A 14,838-nucleotide genomic window follows, 5' to 3' on the forward strand; every position below is an offset into this window, starting at 1 on the left:
GCCTGGAGGCCGGAGGCCCATCCGGGCTCTCTTCCTTCCTGGAATTCTGGCCCCGTTGCCATGGCGACAGCAGCCTCTGGCTGGGCCCCCTCCTACAAGGTTTCCCCTTTTCCTAAAAATACGGCATTTTCAGGAGGAGCCAGAGAGGGTGGGACGGGAGAGCAGGCAGCGAGGCTGCCCAGCTCTCCTGCCTCCTTACAACACCATGGCTCCCTCAGGGAGCAGCACTGGGGTCTTCTACCTTTTCACCAGGCTTTTTTCGAGATTCCCAAAACAGCCTGAAAAGGTGTTTGGCCTTCCCTCTGCTTCCCCAGGCACTTGGCTGGGAAGCGGCGCCATGCGGGCCGTGCATTTCCCCCGCGTGGCGGCCGTCTCGCCACGCACTTCCCACCGAGACGCAGCTCAATCCATGCTGAAGGTGGTAGGCTGAGACATGCAGCCAGGAAAAATAGAGAAAATAAAATAAAATAAAATAAAATAAAATAAAATAAAATAAAATAAAAAGAGGCAGCCCCAGCCACTCACCCCCCCCCCCCTTGGTTCCCTTGTGCCAGTACAAGCACTCACTTTCCCTGCGCGCTGAGCTGGGTCAGGCAACTGAGGCAGATGATAGAGGAAAAAAAAATAATAACCATGTAGGTTTCTGCCTGTGTGCTTTCAGCTGAATCTGCTCCTCATCCTGGCTGACTGTATGGCCATGGGGACAGCCGGTGGACATGGCTACAGGCATGAGAAGGAGACAGTCCCTGTTGCAGACCCAGATGGTACAGCGGCTACAAGCCCATTGCCCACCTCTGTGATCACCATACAACAACCCAGAGATCCCCTGCATCCCATAACTCGCCGTGGGGCTCGCAAGCTCCCTTCTCGGCCATAATCAGCAGGCAGGACATGAGTCGGGGCCAGCAGAAGGGAGCCTGGTCCCGCCAGGGCTCCCCGAGCAGGAAGCAGGCTATGAAGCAGCACGCCAAGAGACACGCGCTCTCCGAGGCAGAGCCCCAGCCCGAGGTTGTTTTGCTACCCAGTGACATAGCGGAGACGAGAAAGGAAGGTGATGTCAGATTAATAAAAATAGCCTTCTGCCCTGATCAGAATTTGAATAGTTTGGAGGAATTAGCCCGGCAAGCCTGTGAGGTAGACAGTAAGACAAAACAGGGTGAGTTTCGGGGGAGGTTGCGTCCCTGTCAAACAAAGCAACAGTGAAGTCACTCAAAATTGGTGCAATTTTCTGGCCAGAAGGAGGCATTACCACATCTTTGCTATTCCTTGCTTTACCACAGCATTTCCTCCTGTCTTCCTAGCTTCCCTTACCAAATCCTACAGCTACAGAAGGCTCCCAAACAAAAGTAAAAGCTTAACTCCCCCACCACTCCCCCACCCCCAAAAAAGCTCCGTGATTTCTGCTTCTTAAAGTCATGCTTTTAATCATGCTCATTCAAAATATTTATCTTCTTAACTCCAAGCTTGGGGCACTTCTGATTGGAGAAATCCTGCACATACTAAGGAACTGCAATTAGCTGGTAGAGCAGAAGCTGCAGCACTGAATGCACAGAAATATGTTTGATCAAACCACACATAAAGACAGCATTTAAACTTCTGAGTCTTAAAAATGCAGTATTCAAGAAGTTTACAAATACACATGCGGGTTTGAAGCTGACAGCATCTATATGACATTACAATACAGACATCCGTAATTCTGCAGAATGGAGACTTTCATACACAGAAAGCACTTCCACAGCTAAAATGGAAGAGCTAAAATCGAAGCATATTACTGAGATTTATAACAATGCAGATTCTCCTCTGACTTTTCATTTTTTCTTTTTGAATAACCGAAGCAGCTTTCCGAAGGTTAGAATCAGCTTTCCACCAACCAGGTTTTCATTTTCCAGATCAGCCAAGGGGTGTTTTCACCTTCTCAAAGAGATGAGATTTCATTAATTTAATGTAATTTAAAGTAATTTGAATGTTGAAAGCGTACACTTCTTTTGGATGACATAAGGCAGCATCTTCATACTGCTCCGGGCATAAAGGAAATAGAGCCTGCCTCTGCTGCTCCATGACCTATGCTGGCAACAATAGATCCAGCACAAGTTAAAGCCCCTGGGAATACTGTGCACAGCGTGACGTCTATGATCCAGCAAATACAAGGACAATCTGCATGCACAGAAGTCAATAGCACAGAATATTGATTTCCCTCTTTTAGTAGGCAGAAGCATTTTAAAATGGCAGCTCATCTTCCCTTCCACTCTTACTCAACAGGAACTGAACAGGGCTCCTAGTAAGGCTTTAAAATCCAGCGGTGGGGGCACCTTTGCATGCCACGATTACCACACGCAGCTGAGGAAGCATTTCACACATGCTAAGCCGCTCATTAGAGGGCAACATGCTCATGGCATGAAAATCCAGCTTGCTCTAACACGACAGCTGTAAGCTTTTGCAAGAAAAGAGAACGAAAAAGTTCTGCCTTAGCAGACAGCTTCACTGCCTATGCTTTCTCAGAAACACAGGATGGAAAATATGGAAGTGCACAGAGCAAGGGAGAAGACAAATCTCAGATGCAGAAGGGAAGCCAGTGGATCACAAACTTGTTGGTTGATTTTGCAGATATCCAGAGACTGTTGCTCAGAGGCTAAAAGGAAAGAAGTCTACTCTTACTTCACAGAAATACATTATAGTTTTTATATTACCTTCAGAAGAGAAGGCTGAAACTAATTTTTTGGTTGGCTGTGAAGAGGCTGCAGCATAAAATTAAATCTGCCTTACTTCTAGGGAAATTGGCACAAAAAAGAGTGGCACAACAGCACACGATTCGGCCAAAATCATGCTGTACACCAAAAGTCCTGGAGGCAAAATAGGTGCAAGATAAGTTTTCTGTGCCCTGGACATCCTGACCTGATTGCGTAAGCTGACCTAGATAGCTACAGAAATGATTTTCCCAGGTTTGCTTTACAAACCGGCTTCCCTTCCCCACACACATCATTGCTTAGGATCGCCCAGGCAATCACAGCTCCATCTCCCGGGTACCAGCGCCCACGGACACCGGTCAGCCTAGGAGAAGGGCAGAAGCCAGGAGGGCCGGGGCTGGAATGGTGAGGGGTTAAAAAAAAGCCCTGGGGATGCAGGCAGCGGGACTCAGGGTGAAGAAAAGGCGGGCTTCATCCGAGCCCCGCGGCCACGGCTGGTTCTGATTAAGCCTGCACGATTGTGGAGCTGCACAGGAAGCGCTGGGGGTGGGGGGGTCTCAGTCATCGCCATCCCAAACACACTGGTAATCTTTGTGTTCCAGCAGCACCATCTGGAAACAGTTAGAGAGAAACAACTCCCAGGCCTTCCCTCCAAAAAAAAAAAAAAAAAAAAATCGGGGAAAAAAAAAATACTCTTAAGACCATTAAGCCTGGCCCCTTCATCCCCCTCCTGGAAAGCTCCTCTCCCTGCAACAGCAGTGAACAAAAGGGCATCCGTGGCGGAGAAGGAAACCCAGAGACACACAGCAGCTCTCCCTGCTCACGATAGGTGTCCCAAGGTGTCTCAGCACACGCTCTGGAGAAAAAGATGTTGTCTGTAGCCTAAATGACACGTGCTGGTATTTTAAAAGGGAAAAGGAGAGGTCAGGATTGTTGAATTTGACCGGAGTAGATCACCCAGGAAGGGTTTGTTTATTACAGAGGTACTCCCCTGCACGCAGCTTGCAGCGGCCGCCACCTCCACAAGCAAGTGAAGCCCGCAGGGCTCCTACCCTTCCTTCCTTGCCTTTACCTTTATTCGCCTCTCTCCCACACATCAGCATTTTTCAGGGTTTTTTCCTCTAATTAGACACCCAAGCGCTACACGCTTGCCTACAAAAACGCAGAAACATATCAAAACAAAATCAAAGCTAACCTTTCAACATCCCAATTAAGCAATTACATACGAGGAGTAACATGACTGATTCCTGCTACACCACAACGCCGTTGCACTACAGAAAACACGCCTGTGCTTTTCGCCTCACATCCACCCTCTAACCCAGTGCCATCTCTTTACGGGCCGCAGGCAGGCTGGACGAGACGTGGCCACCCGCCAAGGCCCTCTATAATCAGAGGACAATTCATAAAAATATAAAAAAGAAGTCTTAAAATAACAGGTTTTCGCAACCGTTAACCGAGGACTCCTTGGAATCTGCTTCTTTTATACAAACCTCCTCGCTGCTGCTGCAAAGCTCACTAACACAGCTAAACACAGCTGCCCTGAGACGCCAGCATGGTAGCTGTGGCCATGCCTCTCTGCCAAGTACATGAAAGAGAGAAATCCTGCCTAGGCCACCAGAAATACCCGTCCCGGACAAGTTGCCCAGTGTGGCAGGCTAGAGCCAACGCCCCAGCCCAGCTTGTCCTTGTTTTAAGGGATGAAGGAAGCGTCCCAGTGCAGACAATGGTCAGAGGGAGAAAGGGGTTAAAATAAGGAGGAAGGGCGCATTAAGCCGCGAGCCTCCTTCCCTCCCAGAAGGACACCTCCTCTGAGAGGAGTTTCAGCAGATGCTTTGTTTCGAAACTTTAAGAGAAAGGCAAAAAAAAGACCTGCCCTTCATCTGGAAGGCCGCGTCCCAGACGTTTGGAGAGCGCTCTGCAGAGAAAGGAAGATGAAAAACAAAAACAAAACAGAACCCGGCCCCGCTAGAGGGACAAAACGAGGCATTTACAGTAAGCTGTTGTTCCCATTTCATTGCAGGCAGACACGAGGCGAGCCGCTCTGAAGCCGCTCCTAGGCTCGTATTACTGCCGGGAGCACAGCTCTCCAGCGAGGTGTCTGTAAGCGGTGCGAACTCTTACGTTTGGCCCAGATCGGAGCACGAGTCCTGCTTATAAGGGAAAAGCTGCTGCTGCTGCTCGTATTCCACCCCAGAAGGCCAAGAACCTTATGTATTAGTGGAAAAATGAAGCGAGAGACTGCCAGCAGTCTCAGGCACTGGATATTCTTATACCGTTATCGTACAGCCCGAGTTTAAACGCAGCCAGCAGCCACAAAAATAAGACTGCAATTAAACAAGAGGTCATAGGAATAAATCAAGCCCTGCAAAGGCCAAGGCAGGTGTCAGAGGCCTTTGTGGCCATGGCAGCGCTGAAACACCAGGCGGCTGCACCCTGCGAGGCCTACGCCTGCTGACCAGGCAGGACACGGACGCAGCTCTTGCCTGCAGCACCCCGCAATCCTGCAGTGGTTCCTCTCTCATTTTAACAGCTTAGAGGTCTGTTAGAGCCCAGAAGGGCCTCAGAAACAGCGGGCAGCCTCCTCACAGAGCCTCAGCTCCACCCTACTGCCTCTGCAGATCGCCTAAAGCCACTGGAAAGAGACACGCACCCCCCCCCCAGAGGTCTCAACGCCCCGGCACCGCGCATTCCTGCGAGCACCACACAAAGGCATCAAAGCCCCATCCGCTCCCTGCCTGCCAGACAATGCCATAAACCAGCTGCTTGGCCAGCAGAGGAGCTAACCCAAACTAGTTCCTCACAGACCCATGCCCTTGGACCAACCCAGCCTCCTGCAGCAGTAACCACAGCCCCAGACACGTCCCATGCAGGAGCCCCACCAGGAGCATAACCCATGACCCCGACCACCTTTCCCTCAGGGTCTCCCCGACCCCATCTCCATTAATTTTTTTTATTATTTTTTTTTTACAAAGCCTTTAGGAGTGCAGCAGCATTGCAATTCTACCAACTTGTAAATGCGATGGAAATTACCACTTGGTTCGTAAGCGTGCACGCGTGGGAAGGGATTATCACGGCACATTCACGTAAATCTTGTTTCCTTCACAATTTAGTCTAAAAACCTCTTCCGTGTGCAGTCCCGGGAGGCTTATTTGCATTAAGAAGTTCCATCTCCCTCCCCAAGTCTACAAATGAAATGCAGAACAGCAGAGATCTGAAAACACTCAACTCCCGAAATTACCGCATCGCATTTCTTCCGATGCAGCACGTCCATGTGAAGGAAACAAAAAAAGGGAGCTGCCCTCCCACCACACGCAAACATCTTAAATTAGGTAGAGAAAAGTGTCAGCGCAGCAGCCTCCTGAACCAGAGCAGACCAAAGGAACCACAAGAAGCAGACAGGAGGGCTAGTCGAAGTTTTAAACCCTGCCAAAGCACCATTGCCTTTTTTGTTCTGTTTTGTCAAGGTTTCTTTGTAAACACAGCCAACATTTTACGGGGCGTTGCAGCCCCGTAAATTCAGCTCTACCCGTTCCTTCTTGCTGCGCACTTGGTTAACAACTGCTCGGCCCAGGTGTAAAGAGATTAAGCCTCGGCCCTCTTCAGTGATATGAAACACCTTCTTCTAAGAGCACAGTTTTTAGAGCCAGATTAAGCCAACCTCAAGACGGCTGCCAGGAAAAGGGATCGCCCTGTTTTTCTCCTCCTGCTCTCAAGTGCGCATCCGCACTTCATCTCTTGCATGCGTGATACAGGCCACAGAAGAATACAGCAGATCAGATCAGCCTGCACGTCCTCCTGGTCTCTAATCCCTCAAAAAGGAAAAGGATTAGCTTCATGGACAAAGGTGGTCGCTAAAGGCCACGTAATCCCTCAGAGCGGACGCAGAAGGTTGTAGGTCCACATGGTTGGAGACAGGGGGAAGGCAGGGCTCCTCTTTCAGTGAAAGAAGCATCGTCTTGGGCCAGGTTAAGGCAGTAATGAAACTGCAACAAGGTGAGCCTTGCCTGCAAGCTGCCTCCTTATGAAGAATCCATCCTGACCTCCATGCATTTCAGTCTCACACACAGGCATCTTTAACAGCCCCGTAAGACTCAGAGGCTTTATGCTAATGAAGAGCTGATCATGAGCAACATCAAGCACTCATCCGAAGCAGCAGCAGAAAGTCTTATTTCTGGTCACACTTCACAGCTTCTCTTCCAGATGCCAAAACGTCCCTGGTGCTGTACAACCTAACTAGATACGGGTGATGTTTGCTCACTCACACTCTTCTCCTGCCTTCATCCCTCTGAAGGAGGCAGCAACTCCAGTTTGCTGCCATTCTACCGAGGAGTGGAGGCATTTCAATGACTCTTTCATGAGCAAAGGGGTGCTACATAGAGAGTAGCAACAGGCATGAAAAGCCAAGCCATCGTGCTCATTCCAGTAGGTATTGATAAAGCAGGGAGAATCCAGGAGAAAAAAGGCATTTCTGTCAACTACATGCATCCCCACTTGGTAGCTAGTTTTTAGATCAGTAATTACTACAGACATATAGAAACAGATGCTAATTTTTCCCCCGCGTTGCATTTAGAAAAAATGTGCATAAGCCCCTTTATTTTTTTAAGGGCTTTTATTTGTGACTTTCAGATGAAAGTCATTGCTCTTCACGGCAGGCAAACACGCTACTGTCACAAAGAGGTGACACAGATTTGACGAGCCCAACAGCAGAAGCACTGACCGAATGGGAAGGATGTTGATAGTTGGGTGAGGCACGTTGCAGATTTCACTATTAAGCACTCTAAAAGTGCACATCTCCAGTCACCTGAGCAATCCTTGTAAGTATTCCCACATCTCTTCCTGGTGCCACAGCCTCCAATAACAAGATCTGCGACATCCAAGAGCCACACGCATCCTAGAGCTGAGAGACTTTACCTCAGCATAGAATACGACCTGGCTTCAATTATTAATGCTTTCATTACCTCCCAGCTGGACTACATACAGCGTGGTGACACAGTGACAGCACGAGGCTTCAGCTTTTAGGAAACTCTAAATCTCACAGGAACTGGAGCTGACAGCTTCATCCCCTGGCACGCTACGGTTCTCCATGCAAATGGCTGAGCGCATCTCAGTGTGAGCTTTCACACAGCTCGTGGTGCAAAACATGCTACTCTCAAAGCCCAGGAGCATCGCAACCTTCATCACTTTCCAGGAGTGGTAGTCACCTACAGATTTCACATCCTCTAACAGAAACACGTAGTGAAACCTCGAGTTTACATCCTAAAAAGTGAACAGAAGTTCTTCAAAAAGACATCTTGAAAGAACATACACTGCTTTTCCTAGAGAGGAGAGGAAACCACAAACACCTTCTCATAGTATTAGCCACATCACTTAATGCATTACAAGAAAATACCCAAAGTATGACTGCAGAACACAACGTGTGTGTGCGTCAAATATATATGTGCACACCCATATTGAGTATATCTGCAAATAAACGTGGCCAAAACTGAAACGTAACAGATCCATGAACCTTCTGGGCAACATCCAACACCAGTAGGGATTTGCAGCTAAAGCTGTCACAGAAAAGAAGAGAGGCCTAGAAAAGCTGCCCGATTTACAGAGCATCTTCCCAGTGCCAGGAATCGAGTACTGAAGCACCAACACTACCACTTGCAGCATATAAATGTTTGTGTCAAAATGAAGCTTGTAATCCTCCCGGGTGAAACACCAAACCTCCCAAATCCCAACCAACACGAAGACAGCATTGCATCAGTCTGAGTCTATTGAAAGGCAGCGCTGGTGCCTGGAGGATTACTTGCAGCTTTAAAGCAGCGACAGCGGGAAGAAAAAAAAACTAGAAGATGCTGGAATGTCACACAGATGCTGCTGCTGCTGCATGGGAAAGCTGTTGTCAGCTGCAGAGAAAGGCACTATACATATTTGGGACAGAAGGGTTCAACACATGCAAATCACAGATTGACTGAGCTTGCTTTGCACTCCCATTGCTCTTCAGTCAGATCAGGAGCACAAGGGAAGGAGCTGGAAATCTGCTGCTTTCTGCAAACAGTCAAAAATCTCCTGGGGAGAAAAAAAAAATAGGGAAGGAAGAAGAAAAGGTCTGTTTCTCTCACTGCTGTTATCAAAGTCAAAAAGGGATATAAATGAGAAGTCCCAAAACTTTAAATCTCTACTAACGGGAAGATAACGTAAAAGCACCTGGACCCAAATGGGGTATGCCAAATTCTAGCTCTTAACCCATTATACCTAGGCCTTGCCATCCAAGAGTCCCAGTCCAACCCCTTTTTTGTGTTTGCCTCTGGATGGACTCAATGCTTTTGGCCTCAGCCAAAACACATCGCCTCGCTGGCTGTGTGAAGGACAGAAAGGGCATCACCACCCTCTGCTCCCTGGCTTCCAGCCTTTTTCAGTCGATCACCGGTCGATGCTCACCCCCACACGCGATGATCCAGGCTTTCCTGGGGTCTGTGATCTGCTCCTCGCTTCCCCCAGACCACGGAAAGGCTCCCCGCAAGCACCCAGCACCCAAGCTGGTGTGAAAGGAGCGGGTTTCTCCCTGGGAGGGAGCTCCGTTTTCCCTAGCATCTGTCAGGCCCGAGGGACCCCAAGGCACTTTATAAAGCGCTAAAATCCCAGCGGGCTGTAACAGCACAGGATTTAAAAAAATAAAAAAATAAAAAAAATGCATCTGCCATCATTTATCACCTCTACTACATAAGTCAGTTTTTGAGGGATGTTATTGCTACAACTCTATACTCCTATTTTGCTCTCATCGGATACACTAGCTTTTAAATATCCACAAAACTACTAGGGGAAAAATAAAAAAAGATGCTGATTTATTCAGCAAAATCACCAGGAGGAGATTCTGGACAAAGAGAGAAGAGAGAAAGGAAGGGCTGATTTACATGATCCAATTAGAGGCGAAAAAACATTGCTCCGTGCAGCCAGGAGGATGACCTGAAACTCCATCCCAGCACCATCAGCCAGGACCAAAGAGCACTCTGGTCACAGAAAGCTTCCCCAGGGACCGGCCACCTGCTGTAATTGTTAGGGAAAAAATAAAAAATAAAAAGACCAAGGCAGGGCTGGGATAAACCACTGAAGGTGGTGGCAGCAAACAAGCTACCTTAAGATGGATGTAAAAAAAATAAGGACGTGGTTTACAGTGAAACTCATGCCACATAGGTAAAATATAGGCAGGACGGCAAATGCCACACGCAGAGAGGGCAGAAAATGATCACGACGTGGGAATCCATGCAGGTTTCCAAAGGAGTGGAGCACGAAGGCGGATGGGAAGCGAAGCAAAGCTGCCGACAGCTGTTTAAACAGCAAAAAGGCCACAGATGGACAGACTGCAGGGCAACCTGCTTTCAGGGACTCGCAGCCACAAGGCTCGCAGACGCCCTGGGGCACGCGCAGCCCTAGGGAACTCGATACCCAGAGCAGTGAATAATTCAGGCCCCGATCACTTACAGTGAGCTAAGGAGAGGCAAAGCCACCCCGCGGGTGCCACACAGGGTCGCTTGTTCCTGCACACAGCTCCCTGGGTGCCGCTGGGACCACCATGTGCTCGCCAGCAGCCCAGCCCTGGGTTGATGCTGATGAGGAGGATTTGGAGAGATTTTCCTGCAGCCTTGTCTTCTGTAGGAGCAGCCGGCGGGAGATTATCAGGAATGGGAAAAGCTGGGGAGGAGGAGGGGGAAAAGGATAACAAAAGACAACACGAAAGTGCTTGGGGACATGAAAAACGTTAGCCTTCAAAGAGCCGTGGCTGTTGACTCAACGTTGTGTCATGCACCAGAGGAAACAGCTTTTGGAAAAAAATCCTCTGTGCTGGTCAGCAGCGCCTACAGATGACCAGAGGCACGCAGACAGCAGGGCCAGCCCTCCGCCTTCTCCACCCAGGCCGAGAAAAGACACTGATAAAAACTCAGCAACACCTTTACTCTCACCACCACGAGGAACGGAGAGACCTCGAACATCTCTTCAGACTCCCCCAGCCCTCCAAAAAAAACACGTTAATGTCGAAATTGCTGTGCTAGGCTGTGATCCTCAAGGCTAGAGAAGTCCTGGCAGACCCACCTGGGTGCTCCTATTTTTAAGGCAGCAGCACAGGCTGCAACTCGACCAAGGTGCCTCGGGCACACCACCAGAGCTCCCTCCTACCCCAGCCCGGCGGCCAGATGTGCTCTGACAATGGGTACCCCAAATTACCACGCAGGCTGAACAAAAGCGTGCCAAAACGGCCAGGGCACGAGCAGACAGCAGTTGCAGCAGCCGACGGCAAGAAGCAGAGCCTCAGCACATCCCGGGCGGCTGATAACAGCTCTGAGTCAGCCAGCACCCGGCGCGGTTCCTTCTACCACCACCACCACTCGTGCTCCCAAGGACTTCCCAGCTGTCTGAGCCGGGGCTGGGTGCTGAAACCACAGCAGCAGCATCCACATCCCTGTGAAATGGACCTCCCGGGGCTTTGGTCCACGTCGTGGTACCACACGAGTGCTGCTGGACAGGCACGTGGAAGCATATAGACCAGGGGGGTGAGTGGAAAAAGAAATAAAACAAGATATCTCACTCACTAGCACTCTTTTTGCTGCAGGGGCAGACGGACAGGGCGAGGCATCTTCTGCACAGATGGCTGTCCCGTTACGGATCTCCCTGGGGCCCGCGAGGGCTCAGACTGCAGCTCAGCAGACAAAGAATCCCAAACCCAACACGAAGCCGCAAGGAAATCCCTGCGAGCCGGGGCTCCAGCAGCAGCTTCATTATCCTCACTGCTTTTCTTATTGTAATTTTTGCACGCCGCTGACTGTCGCAAGCGTAAGGCTTGAAATGCACAGATCCATTCCAAAAAATAAAATTTGGCAGACGGAAAACATTAACTATATTTTAGCTGAATACCAACTTGGTTCAGGGCGTGTTTAGATCAAGCCTTTTGACACTTCAGAGGGCACTGCACCAACATAAGCACCCCAGTGGCTCTTCTTTTGTAAAAAGGTGGGAAGAGAGAGAGGGGAGAAGAATACACAGCCTCACTTAGCCTCAATCACCCATCCTTTTTAACAAACAAGAATTACTGCATCATTAGATTTGGCGGCAGTACTTAAAAACAAATCAGATTTGGTGAGAGGAAAACAAAGCGATTGACTTCTGACATTTGCAACCTGGAGTATATTACACCGGCTCCTCCATTTATATTTAGTACAACAGCAAAGCAAGCGCCGGTCCCTAATTAAACAGGGGCAGAATAATCTTTTCCAAGGGATCAAACACATCCGTGCCTGGGCTCCCTGGGACGCCAGGCTCCCGTGTGCTGCGGAAGCCACCGGGTGAGTCACTGTCACCGCCAGCGTCCCAGCAGCTGGAAAAAGCTGCTGAGAGCAACCCAAAGGGGCAGAGGTGTTCAGACGAGACCCTGAAGTCACTCAGCCAGACGGCTGGTTTACCCCTCTCACTTCAGCAGGACCTCCCTGCACCCCCAGCATCATCTCCCCACCAAAGGGGTCTGAAGGGCACGTTTGAGCTCGGCTGGTGGTTCCCAAAGCTGGGAGAAGCTGAAGCAATGTGTTCATGCTGGATGGGGTCACATCCCTTTACATGAGGAAAGGAAAGACACACAGACTGGAAGGGACAAAGGGATGCCATCTGGGCACACACGCCTCGGTATCCCTGAGTTTTAACATAAGCAGGGGACTCAGAGCTCTCACCAGGCTCCTGACTCAAACCTTTCAAGGAATATATTGATTTCCTACCAGCTCTTCACTATATGATTTTCCCCAGGCTTGCATTGTGTTTGCGCTGTGCTGTTTGCACTGGCTGTACTTTAGCACACGCTACCTGATTGAGCAGAAAAAGATGAAGGACGCGGCTTTCCTTTAGCTTCAGAGGCACCGTGAAAAGCGCAAGAAACCAGCATCTGCTGCCTTCATCACACCTCGACACCTGCAGATCCACGGAGGTCTGCACAGGAGGCAGCAATCGTAAGATTTTGGCCTTCTGCTAGCGCAGGAACACCGAGGAAGAATAAAATCAGCATCCTGATGCTGAGCCAGCCTCCCTTTCCGTCACCATCCCTCTTCGCTCCAAGCAAACAGGAGTTATTTCACACCGCGACCTTCAGCCTGCAGGAAACGGCAAGGTAAGAGTGGGGAAGGAATATTTACAGAGAGGAAGCAGCTGGCGAGGGGCCAGAGGAGTTTCTTCAACGGGTAGGAAGTTCTCCAGCTCCCAGTTTCGGTTTCTGGGGCAGCTCAGAGCCACCACGCAGATTGCTGCTGCCTTCAGCTGCGAACATCAGTCTAAGACGAGACACCTCCCCGGACAATCAAAGGAAGGGTGTGAATCCCTGGACGAGCCTGCCCAGGAGGTGGAAACTCGGCGTGTTTGGCCAAACCCTCTTACAAGCCATCTCTGGCCTCTCTCCCCCCGGCCCCGCACCCCCCTGCGCCAGGCCGAGTAATTGCCTTTCCCCTTCGCCCATCAGCTGCCATGGCAACTGGGGATGATTTTCCTAAGTTTGGGCCATTTTCAAGGGTTCAAGACTTATAAAATAAGTCTTATTATATATATATATTAGAACTATTCCCCCTCGTCCTGCCATTATCTCATTAAGCAAAGAGTCGCTCTCCATCTCTTTTGCAAGCCCCCTCTAAGTACTGAAAGGCCCCAATGAGGTCACCCTGGGGCCTTCTCCAGGCTGAACACCCCCGGTTCTCTCAGCTTTTCTTCACAGGAGAGGGGCTCCAGCCCTCCGATCATCTTCGTGGCCCTCCTCTGGACCTCTTCTACCAGCTCCACGTCCTCCTCCACATTATCCTCTTGGATGAGATAGGGGCAATTAAGCAGGGAGGCCATCTAGGTCAAACCAGAGGAAGGAGGACCCACTGTACCTGTGCTCCAAAATCCTCTGCAAATGGCCCAGCAGAGTTGTTCTGTCCCTCTGTGCGTGATCTCTCCCCATAATTTCTCCTCCTCGCATTGGCGTTACATGATTACATGCACGAGGACTTAGGAAGGGCTCAGTTCTATGATAACGGAGGCCAGACTAAAGAATACAGGGATGTTTAACTGCTAAAAGCAAAGGATTAAATCGATGGACAGGAACCAAGAGATCTGCTTTGATTCCCGTAAAGCGATCTGCCTTGAATAAACTCTGTGGATGCATCAGTCTCCGTCTAGCAATACATGACAAAAACAACTTGGGCCACCTACTGTCTGACCACCCTGCAAGCGGTGGAGGAAAAGGAGCTGTTGGAAATGTCCTCTGTTCGCTTTTCCCCAACATCCCAGCTGTGACTGAACCTCTCCCTCAAGCAACAACGCTGCTTCGCTGTGCTGTACATCCTCCCCTTCCGAGCAGCACGTGAAAATGATGCTGCATCCTTGCCGGATTCATTGCTGCCCAGGGGGTTAAATACAGCAACGATGAATTGACCGGCCTTCTTAATTTAATTCAGCTACGTGGGAAATCTGTAAACAGAAGCAGAAGCCATGACAATACTATCAGAGGGCTCTGAACACCCCATTGTACAATTTGCTTTTGCTTACTGCTGCCAACCACGCAAGGAAGAGGCAATTTTCCTGCCGGATATTTTACTTTTTTTTTTTTATTATTATTTTTTACTGTTTAAGCTCCTCCAGGTGAGAGGAAAGTATCCCACAGGCACATCGGGTGCTCTACCCAGTCAATTTTATTCATGTAAGACGCTGAATTAACATTCGACAAGATGACTTCCAGCGACTCCTGACCCAGGCATAATTCAACAGAGGGGGAAGTCGCTGCTGAGGCCCCCGGGGAAGCAGCACCTCTTCTGCTGGAACAGAGATCAGAGGTGCCCATCACATCCTTGCTTCCCAGTGCAGCCTTATTTCCACACAGCATCTGTTCGAACGCAGCCTGTACAAAAATCACTGCGTTTTCCAGCAGTAACTTGGTGCAGAATTGTCGCCACGATGAGCACTACGCAGTAAACACATAGAAAAAGACCTTCCCGAGGGGGAAGCTGCTCACCCAGCGGCCTCTGCACCCCAGGAGCACCCTTAGGAGACAGAAGGATACTTACCTAGCAATTCAAGTTGAGCAGTGGCCTATTAGAAAGTTCTCCACTACTTAGTGTGACCGTATTCGTCATCCAAATCCTGCCCAGGAAGTCAGCGCCAG

General features: G+C 49.7%; 1 protein-coding gene across 8 annotated transcripts in view; it reads right to left on the reverse strand.

Annotated features, from left to right (window-relative positions):
• RBFOX2 (RNA binding fox-1 homolog 2) overlaps positions 1 to 14,838 on the reverse strand; it is a 158,247-nt gene that overhangs the window by 133,398 nt on the left and 10,011 nt on the right. The window lies entirely within an intron of this gene.

This window comes from Aythya marila, assembly GCF_965140915.1.
Source record: "Aythya marila genome assembly, chromosome: 1".
NCBI lineage: Eukaryota > Metazoa > Chordata > Aves > Anseriformes > Anatidae > Aythya > Aythya marila.